The 10172-nt window shown below is 41.0% G+C and overlaps 1 pseudogene; it reads left to right on the plus strand.

Moving 5' to 3' along the window:
* Positions 1-7240: 7240 nt before the first annotated feature.
* LOC119320702 overlaps positions 7241-10172 on the plus strand; it is a 12681-nt pseudogene continuing 9749 nt past the window's right edge.

Raw genomic sequence — 10172 nt, forward strand, 5'->3', positions numbered from 1 at the left:
TGCTCACGATAGGAGAGATCTTCTTGGAGCTCAATGTCCTCGAAGTTGACGGTGCAGTCAGGAGTCTTGAAGCACTTACGAAGCTGAGAGACATGGAACACATCATGAACATTTGCAAAGTTTGAAGGAAGCTCGAGTTGATAGGCGAGGTCGCCTCTCTTGCTGACAATCTTGAAAGGTCCCACGTATCTAGGGGCAAGCTTCCCTTTGACACCGAAGCGACGAGTACCTTTCATGGGAGAGACGCGGAGGTAAACATGATCTCCGATCTCGAAAGCCAGATCACGGTGCTTACTATCATAGTAGCTCTTCTGGCGGGACTGGGCTGCTTTGAGGTTATCACGAATGACTTTGCACATATCTTCTGCCTCTGTGATTAGGTCATTTCCCAGTAGCTGACGTTCACCGGTTTCAGACCAGTTGAGAGGGGTACGGCACTTCCTGCCATACAGAATTTCAAAAGGGGCCTTGCCCGAACTTGCTTGAAAGCTGTTGTTGTAAGAGAATTCAGCATAAGGAAGACAATCCTCCCACTTCATGGCGAAGGAGATCACACAAGCCCTGAGCATATCTTCAAGAATCTGATTGACACGCTCGACTTGACCGCTCGTTTGAGGATGGAAAGTTGTGCTGAAGCGGATGTTGGTGCCCATGGCTTTCTGAAAAGAATCCCAAAACTTGGAGGTAAAGATGCTGCCACGGTCTGAAGATATCACTTGAGGAATACCGTGCAGAGAGACAATGCGAGAGGTATAGAGTTCCGCCAATTGAGCTGCAGTGATCGACTCTTTGATAGGCATAAAGTGAGCCACTTTGGTGAGCTTGTCGATGACGACGAATATAGCATCATTGCCACGCTTGGACTTTGGAAACCCAGTCACGAAGTCCATTTCAATGTGGTCAAACTTCCATTCTGGAATGGCAAGAGGTTGGAGGAGACCTGCTGGCTTTTGGTGTTCTGCCTTCACTCTTCTGCAGACATCACACTCATTCACGAATTGAGCGATCTCGCGCTTCATTCGAGTCCACCAATAAGCTTGCTTGAGATCCTGATACATCTTCGTACTACCAGGGTGGATGGAGAGGAGAGAGTTGTGAGCCTCGTTCATGATCACCTTACGAAGTTCACCTTTGGGCACAACAATTCGATCCTCGAAGAAGAGAGTGTCCTTGTCATCAAGTCGGTAGCACTTGTACTTGGACTGACTCTTTGCAATACCAATCTTCACCTTTTTCACCATAGCATCAAGAAGTTGGGCTTGGCGAATCTGGTCTTCCAAGGTAGGAGAAACTCGAAGGTTGGCGAGGAAACCTTGAGGAACAACTTGCAGATTAAGTTTGCGGAAAGCTTCACAAAGCTCGGGTTGATAAGGCTTAAGAATCAGACTGTTGCAATATGCTTTTCTGCTCAAAGCGTCAGCAATCACATTAGCCTTGCCTGGAGTATACTCGATACTCGGATTGTACTCTTGAATCATTTCGACCCATCGAGTCTGCCTGAGGTTGAGATTAGGCTGAGTGAAGATGTACTTGAGACTCTTGTGATCAGTGAAAATGTCCACTTTCCTTCCCAATAGAAGATGTCTCCAAGTCAAAAGAGCATGCACCACTGCCGCCAACTCGAGATCATGAGTGGGGTAGTTCTTCTCGTTAGGCTTCAACTGGCGAGAGGTATAAGCAACAACTTTCTTCTCTTGCATCAGTACAGCACCGAGACCTAGGAGAGAGGCATCACAAAAGACCTCGTACGGCTTGGTTTCATCAGGCGGAGTCAGAACTGGAGCAGTGATCAATTTCTCTTTCAAAGTGTTGAAAGCAATATCACACTCCGGAGACCAAACGTACTTGACGTGCTTCTGAAGAAGATTTGAGAGAGGCTTGGCGATCTTAGAAAAGTTTTCAACGAATCTTCTGCAATAGCTTGCGAGACCGAGGAAACTGCGGAGTTGCTTTACGTTCTGAGGAGGTTCCCAATTCACAATTGCAGAAACCTTCTCAGGATTCACGGAAATGCCCTTGGCAGAGATGATATGACCAAGATAAAGAACCTCATCGAGCCAAAATTCACACTTGGAGAACTTGGCGTAGAACTGATGTTCTCTGAGCTTGTCAAGAACCAAACGCAAGTGCTTGGCATGATCTTCCTTGTTCTTCGAGAAAACCAGAATGTCGTCAAGATAGACCAAAACGAATAGCTCTCGACCAGTGAGGATAGCTCTCGTCTCGCTGAAGGTTTTTCCTCTATTGTTGGCCCTTTTTTGTTTTTGTTTTCGTTCACTCTTTCTTGTTCGATTGATACGTTCTCTAGTTGTCATCCAGTTTTCTTCCATCAATTCCTTTCTATTTTTTCAGTTTTCTTTGTTTCTCAAGGCTTTTTTCGATTTTTCTGTTTTTCCTTTTGCTATTTAACCGGTTTTCTCAGTTTCTTGCTTGGTTTTCATTGGAATTTTTTCTTTTCTTCTTTCCTACGATTTCTTCAGATCATTTTTTTTTTACTCTTGGTTTTCACTGATTTTTATTTTTGTTCTTTTTTCTTTGGTTTTCCTTTTTTGGTTTTATTTTGTGTATTTTTCCGTTTTCATTGCTTTTATTCGTTTCTCTTTGTTTCTTTCTTGGTTTTAATCAGTTGCTTTTTTATTCAACACATATCTATTTTTATCAGTCCACAATGTAATGTACATGTGAAACATTTTTTTGGTACACACTAAACATTTTTTAATACATAATCTACATTTTTTTTCTTGCACTTTTTTAGTACATGATGTACATTTTGCTGGTCAACATTTTTTAAAATACGTCTGAACATTTTCTTAATGACGATAAATATATTTTCACACACAACATACATTTTTCGATTACATGATTTTTTTTCAGATATGTGTTTTGATGTCTACTTTTTTTTCATACAGATTGTACATTGTTCACATATATCAGAAACATTTTTCTTATACACGTTAACATTTTTTCAAGTACTGCCTCCATCCCACAATATAAGATCGTTTTCCAAACTAACATAAATCAACATTGTTTTCATACACATTTATAATTTTTTCAGATATTTGTTTGATTTCTACCTTTCTCATACAGATTGTAAACTTTTCGTATACACAAGAAAAATAATTCCTATACATGTTTAACATTTTTCAAGTAGATGATGAACATTTTTATACACATTAAAAAAATTCAATACATGATCAATATTGTTTTCATACATATTTCTATTTTTTTGTAAATATTTTCTGTACATGAAAAATATTTTTTATACGCTTTTAGCATTTTTAGAATGCTTGATTAATATTTTTTAAAACATGATCAACTCTTCTCATACAAATTGTATATTTTTTGGCATACATTTTTGGTATACATGAGGAAAAAAACAGTACACATTTGACATTTCTTAAATGCTTAATTAATATTTTAATTGTTTTGTGTAAAGTGTTTTTGGTATTATACTAGTAATTCTTTGTTGGAGCATCGGCAATGGCCATCGTTGGGTTTCGGCCGACAAGGAGCTGACGGGGTCCGCCGTGAGGTAGTTGGCGCAGGCGGCGCTGTCCGACGAACAGGGGCCGGGGGCAGCGCGGCCGTCTTCTCCGTCGTCCGCCGGTGCCGCCCCGGTCAGAGTACGTCCTGGACCCACCACATCCGCACCCAGGCCCCGTTCACATTCCGTTTGTTCAATTCACTCTTTGATCCCTAATTTTGCTACTAGTCATTTTGGAATGTGCACATTTTTTGTTTGGTACAGTACACCCGTATTTGCTGTGCTTGATGAGAGCGTCAGTCTAATTCAGTTCCAGCATCATATACTGTATTTACAAGTACCCAAGTTCACTGTCAGTACACATCTCTGAATTACTTAAGTAACACACACCATTGTTAGGTCCAGTAAAAGCATAGCATAACCAGCAGAACTCATTTTGATTCCACCAAGGATGGCAGTGCCTGACTGATGATCTTACAGAAATTGACTCAGTGATCTTCAGTCTTGAATTTCTACAGCCCTGATAATATTACCTCATCTACTGTGCAGTTCATGTACATCAGGTGCCAGTTGTGAAATGCCCAAGGAAGGGCACTTGGAACCTAATGTAGGTTATGTCGGCCGATGGCCGACCTTGTAAGAAGTCTTAGGAAACTGCAAGGCATCAAAATATCCGTAGAAGATGGCAACATTTAGTGCTAGTTAATCAATGGGTGCCCATCAGAAAGGCCTTTATTATAGTATAATGTAGTAGTACATTGTGCAGCAAGTTAGGCTAGTGTGAAACCATGATATCCGAATCACAAAGAGTCTTCTGGTTCTGGCCAGCTTCCAAACAAACAGACAATTTTTCAGAGTCCGGAAAATTTTGTTGGTGTTTCTGGGTCCTGGTTTATGCCTTTATTAAGAGACGGATATATCTAGGTACAGCTAATTGTGTTGTCGTTTCTTAACATCAGACGCGGCATCAATTGTATCGTACCATTCATCGGCTAGCTTAGCTGCCAGCTAACAGGCCGGTCTGCTGAATAATCCAAGGCTCTACGCGTGCGGCCGGATCCGTTGATTACGATGTACTCTTTCCGTCCGGAAATACTTGTCCAAGGAATGGATGTATCTAGATGTATTTTAGTTTCACTTTTGCTTCGGTAGACCCCCCTAAACACAAGAACGGCTCAGATTAGCCAATACTTCTTCATAATAAAGGACATGATGATCATATTTTGTTGTGTATGTTTTTCTTTTTAGAATATCAATTCGATGTATACGTATGGGCACGCTGGGCCGTCCCAAACATCTCTTTAAATCGGAAAAAAATATGAGTGTGCCAAGATTCGAGACAGGAACTTCTGGTTCAAAATGCGACACCATAACCAACTTGCCACCAGGGTTCAAATCCTGGTGCTCGCATTATTCCTGGGTTTATTTCAGGATTTCCGGCAATGCGCTTTCAGTGGGAGGAGACGTTCCCGTCGACGACGAGGCGCCTACGGTGACTTCGTAAATTTCAAGATGATATGCCGGCTCAGTCTCTCGGAGGTGCTCATAGGGGTAGGGTGTGCGTGCGTGCGTTCATAGGGTTGAGTGTATGCGCGTGTATATGAGCGCTTGTGTCTGTACTGATGCTCAAAAAAAAAACTTGCCACCATCACTTAACGTGATTGCAGGTGTCTTCCTTATTCTTTTCTTCTATCCGTTTTTCTTTTTCGAATTTTCTTCTTTCCTTCTTTCTTTTTTCTTGCTCTTTTGTTTTTCTCGTTTTTAACGGGTTTGTCCCAGATTTATTTTCCTTCTCTATTTCTTATTTTTTGTTTTCCTTTCTTTTTTGTTCATTTTTTATTTTCCCTTTTCTCTTGCAATGTGCAAACTTTTTCCAATTTCGTTTTTATGAAAGAATGGACTTTTAACAAAATTTGCGGACATTTTTTCAAACTTGGTGAAAGTTTTCCTAAATCGATAACTTTTTTAAAATTCATAAAAAATATTGATGAACGTTTTTTCAAGATAGATGATTTTTTTTTAAATGATGTTCCTTTTTCTCAAAATTGATGAAGTTTTTTTCAAAATGAATGCATATTTTCGGTAGATGAATTTGTTTTGCCAAAATTGATGCACTTTTTTCAAAATCGATGAACTTTCTCAAATCCTTAAAAAAAATCTACAAACATGAAATTTTTCTCAATTCATGTTCCAATGTTGAAACCCCAAACCACTTGACATGTTGCCTTAAATTGATCATACAAGGACATGAAAAAAAACTATCAGTAAAAAAGAGAAAGAAATAGTGGAAAAAGTTTATTTTGCTACAGTAAGCTGGTTGGTAAAGGATAGTTCTAGTAGTTTGCGTTTTTGTAGTTAGACATTTGAGCTTATCAGTTTGTGTACCTAGCGGCGAGCGGTCGGCTGTGAGAGTTATAGGGTTTGTTCCGTGCATTGCCATTTCCTTTTTCTAATGTATTTTCCCTGTTTTCGCGTGTGATAATGGACGGGGCCAGTCGAGGCAGCATACTGTGCGTGGTGCCTTCTATCCGACTCTACTTCCCGAAGGCGAACCCTATTTGCCGCCCGAGGGTGCCAAACCGTCATGGCTTTGTTGAAGCGAAGCGACCGACACGATATGCGTCGGCCCACTTTGAATGAGCAACCGGTTTTGGGAACCTTTTAGAAGGTTCCCCAAGCTCATCGTATTGAAGAAAAGTATTCACCGTATATTAGGAAAATGTTCACTGGGTATAAAAAGTGTTCATCGTGTCTACTAATTTTATTCAACGTGCATTTCAAAAATATTCATCATATATTTTAAAGAAAGTTTAGTTTGTATTTGAAAAAAACGGTATACTAGGAATATGTTAAGTGCATATTTTAAATTCACTTTTTAGAAAACTGTTCATATTTAAGAAAAGAATATTCAGTTTTTTTTATGATTTTGAAACATTGTTGGCATTTTCAAGAAATTTTGTTCGCATTGTTTTGCAAAAGTATTGAAAAAGAAAAAAAAAGTCGGATCTGCAACTCTAAATACTACTTTAAACCTTAGCGCTGAGTTTAAGCCGTATTCAGTTACTAGGCCATCTGGTCAGCATCGGTTCCATACATTGCTAGGTTCTGAGTTCGATACCTGGTACAAGTGCTTTTATTTTTCACATTTATTACGGATATGTGTCTCAAAAAATAATATTAATTATACGACAGACTACCGTATAATAATTTGTGAAATGTTTATGTTGCCCTTTATACGTTTTGTGAGAGGGGGTCTACCGAAGCATTGCTCGTTTAGTTTTAGATACATTCATTTATATCCATTTCTACGACAAGTATTTTCGGACGGAGGGAGTAGGAGTTATGTTTAATCACATTCAAGTTGCATTTAAACTAGTAACGTGACAGGGTTAGAGAACTAATTATATATTTTCCCTTTGGCTTATATATACACAGTGCCTCGTCCTTGTTAGCCCTTCACCAGTACTGGTGTACAACGAGTTGCTTGAGAGGAGCCAAAGCAGGACCCAGCATCCATCCACCTTGAAGGTAATTTTGCATCCCTCTCTTTACGTTCAGCTGGTTTTGCTTGCATCTGTCCATCTAGGTAGGTAGCTTGCCCATGCTTATGAATGATAACTCGTTCCTCATCTGCCCATGTTAGGATTCTAGTGTTGCCTTTTTTCAATAATTTTGGCTGGCAATCTTCAGCTGCAACGAGTGGCATGGAAGATATGATATGTGGTTAAAATTTGTTACAGCAGAAACGTAGCAAACATGGCGATGGTCCTGGATGCTTTTGCATCCTACGTGCTAAACATGCTAGCGGAGATGGCGAGGGAAGAGGTGCACATGCTGCTTGGATTTAGACGGGAGATTGACAAGATGGACATTAAGCTTAGGGACCTCAAGAACTTCCTCGCTGACGCTGACAGGAGAAACATCACCGACAAGAGCGTGCAAGAGTAGGTGGGCCAGCTCAAGCGTGCCATGTACGAAGCTGCTGATATACTCGACCTCTGCCAGCTCAAGGCCATGGAGCGCCGTTCGTCCACTCTAGATGTGGGGTGCTTCAACCCCTTGCTCTTTTGCATGCAGAATCCCTCCCATGCCCATGACATCGGCACCCGCATCAAGGCACTCAACAAGAAGCTTGACACCATCAAGGAGCGAAGCGCTGTTTTCAGCTTCATCAATATTGGTGCATATGAAGATTGTAGCAGCAAAGTGCACGTCACTCGTTCTGGTAATCCCAATCGTGAGACGACAGGGGAATTTGACCGGTCGGGTGTAGTTGGGGAGAAGATCAAAGAAGACACAAGAGCGCTGGTTGAGACCATGTTAGCTGAAAAAGAGGGCAACACCAACATCATTGTCGTGGCCGTTGTTGGTGTCGGCGGGATTGGCAAGACTACTCTTGCCCAGAACGTCATCAATGATGAAACCATGAAGGCCGAGTTCGACAACACAATATGGTTAAGCATCAACAAGGACTTTGACAAGGTTGAGTTACTAAGGACAATCATCACGCTCGCCGGGGGTGTACATGGAGGTGAAAAGGCATTGGTTGTGCTTCAGTCGGTTCTCACCACTGCCTTGAAAGGAAAGAAGCTATTCCTGGTACTAGATGATGTATGGAACCATGGAGCATGGTGTGATGTGCTTAAAACGCCCTTGGATAATGTTGTGGCTCGAGGTAGCCGAGTCCTCATCACTACTCACTGGTAGAAAAAGAGGCTTCCGTCCAGCCCCATTAGTCGCGAAACTGTAGGAACCGCGACTAATGAAGTCTTTAGTCGCGGTTCGGCAGACGAACCGCGACCAAAGGCCTGGGCCCAGGGCGCTCGGTGGCCAGCTGGTGCACGTGAGGGGCTTTAGTCGCGGTTGGCCAGGCCAACCGCGACTAAAGCTCCTCCCCTATATATACCAGTTCAGCACGCTCACTTAGCCATTTGGTGCCACTTCTCTTCACAAGCTTCACAAGGGGGTGTAGGTTTGCTTTTGGTTCCTCTTATGCACACAAGGTGTTTGATGAAATGCCCTAAGAGGGTGAAACAAACATGATATGAAGTGTTGGAGCCACACTTGAGGTTCCTCATTTATTTTTTCCTCCTCGATCGCGGTTAGCAACTTGAACCTTTCATGCATGTGTGTCATTGATAAAATATGCATGTGTGCAGTTCATTGTTTAATTTATATTGTTTGTAGCTAGTTAGTTTAATAAATGCATGATGGTTAATTATATATTTTATATTATAATAATGCAGATGAATCGGCAATGGATGTACGGTAACCGACTCTCCGGCGAGTTCACTACGGGTTTGAAAGATTTCCTCGTAGTGGCTAATGCGAACAAGCAGGGGGGTTTTGTTATCTGTCCATGTGTTATCTGTAAGAATCAGAAGGGTTACTCTTCCTCAAGAGATGTTCACATGCATCTGCTTCGGCACGGTTTCATGCCAAGCTATAATTGTTGGACCAAGCATGGAGAAAGAGGGGTTATAATGGAAGAAGATGAAGAAGGGGATGATTTCATCGATGAAAGCTATCTTGCTCATTTCGGTGATACTTTCATGGAGGATGCTGAAGGTGAAGGGGAAGGTGAAGAAGAGGCACGTGATGATCCCGTTGATGATCTTGGTCGGACCATTGCTGATGCACGGAGACGCTGCGAAACTGAAAAGGAGAGGGAGAATTTGGATCGCATGTTCACAGAAAGGCGCTGTACCCCGGATGCGATGATGGTCTGAAAAAGCTGGGCTGCACACTGGATTTGCTGAAATAGAAGGCAGAGGCAGGTGTAGCTGACTCAGCATTTGAAAACTTGCTGAAAATGTTGAAGAATATGTTTCCAAAGGATAACGAGTTGCCCGCCAGTACGTACGAAGCAAAGAAGGTTGTCTGCCCTCTAGGTTTAGAGGTTCTGAAGATACATGCATGCATCAACGACTGCATCCTCTACCGCGGTGAATACGAGAATTTGAATGAATGCCCGGTATGCACTGCATTGCGTTATAAGATCAGAGGCGATGACCCTGGTGACGATGTTGAGGGCCAGAAACCCAGGAAGAGGGTTCCCGCCAAGGTGATGTGGTATGCTCCTATAATACCACGGTTGAAACGTCTGTTCAGGAACAAAGAGCATGCCAAGTTGTTGCGATGGCACAAAGAGGACCGTAAGTCGGACGGGGAGTTGAGACACACCGCAGATGGAACGCAATGGAGAAAGATCGACAGATGGTTCAAAGATTTTGCAGCTCCATGGATACGGCACAATCGTAAGCAAGCAGGGACACAAGGGAAGAAATGATGTGTAATAATTTATTGTACCAAACTTTGTTGAATGGATCATGTGAATTATATTACCCGTGAATGGATCATGTGAATTATATTACCCTTGACAAAACATTTTGAATTGAATTATTTTTATTTTTCTGAATTTTTTGATATATTATTTGTATTTTTAACATTTTGAATTGAATTAGTTTTATTTTTCTGAATTTTTTGATATATTATTTGTATTTTTAGAATTTTGAATTGAATTAGTTTTATTTTTCTGAATTTTTTGATATATTATTTGTATTTTTAACATTTTGAATTGAATTAGTTTTTTTTTCTGAATTTTTTGATATATTATTTGTATTTTTAGAATTTTGAATTGAATTAGTTTTATTTTTCTGAATTTTTTGATATATTATTTGTATTTTTA

This window comes from Triticum dicoccoides, chromosome 6B (genome assembly GCF_002162155.2).
Source record: "Triticum dicoccoides isolate Atlit2015 ecotype Zavitan chromosome 6B, WEW_v2.0, whole genome shotgun sequence".
Classification (NCBI taxonomy): domain Eukaryota; kingdom Viridiplantae; phylum Streptophyta; class Magnoliopsida; order Poales; family Poaceae; genus Triticum; species Triticum dicoccoides.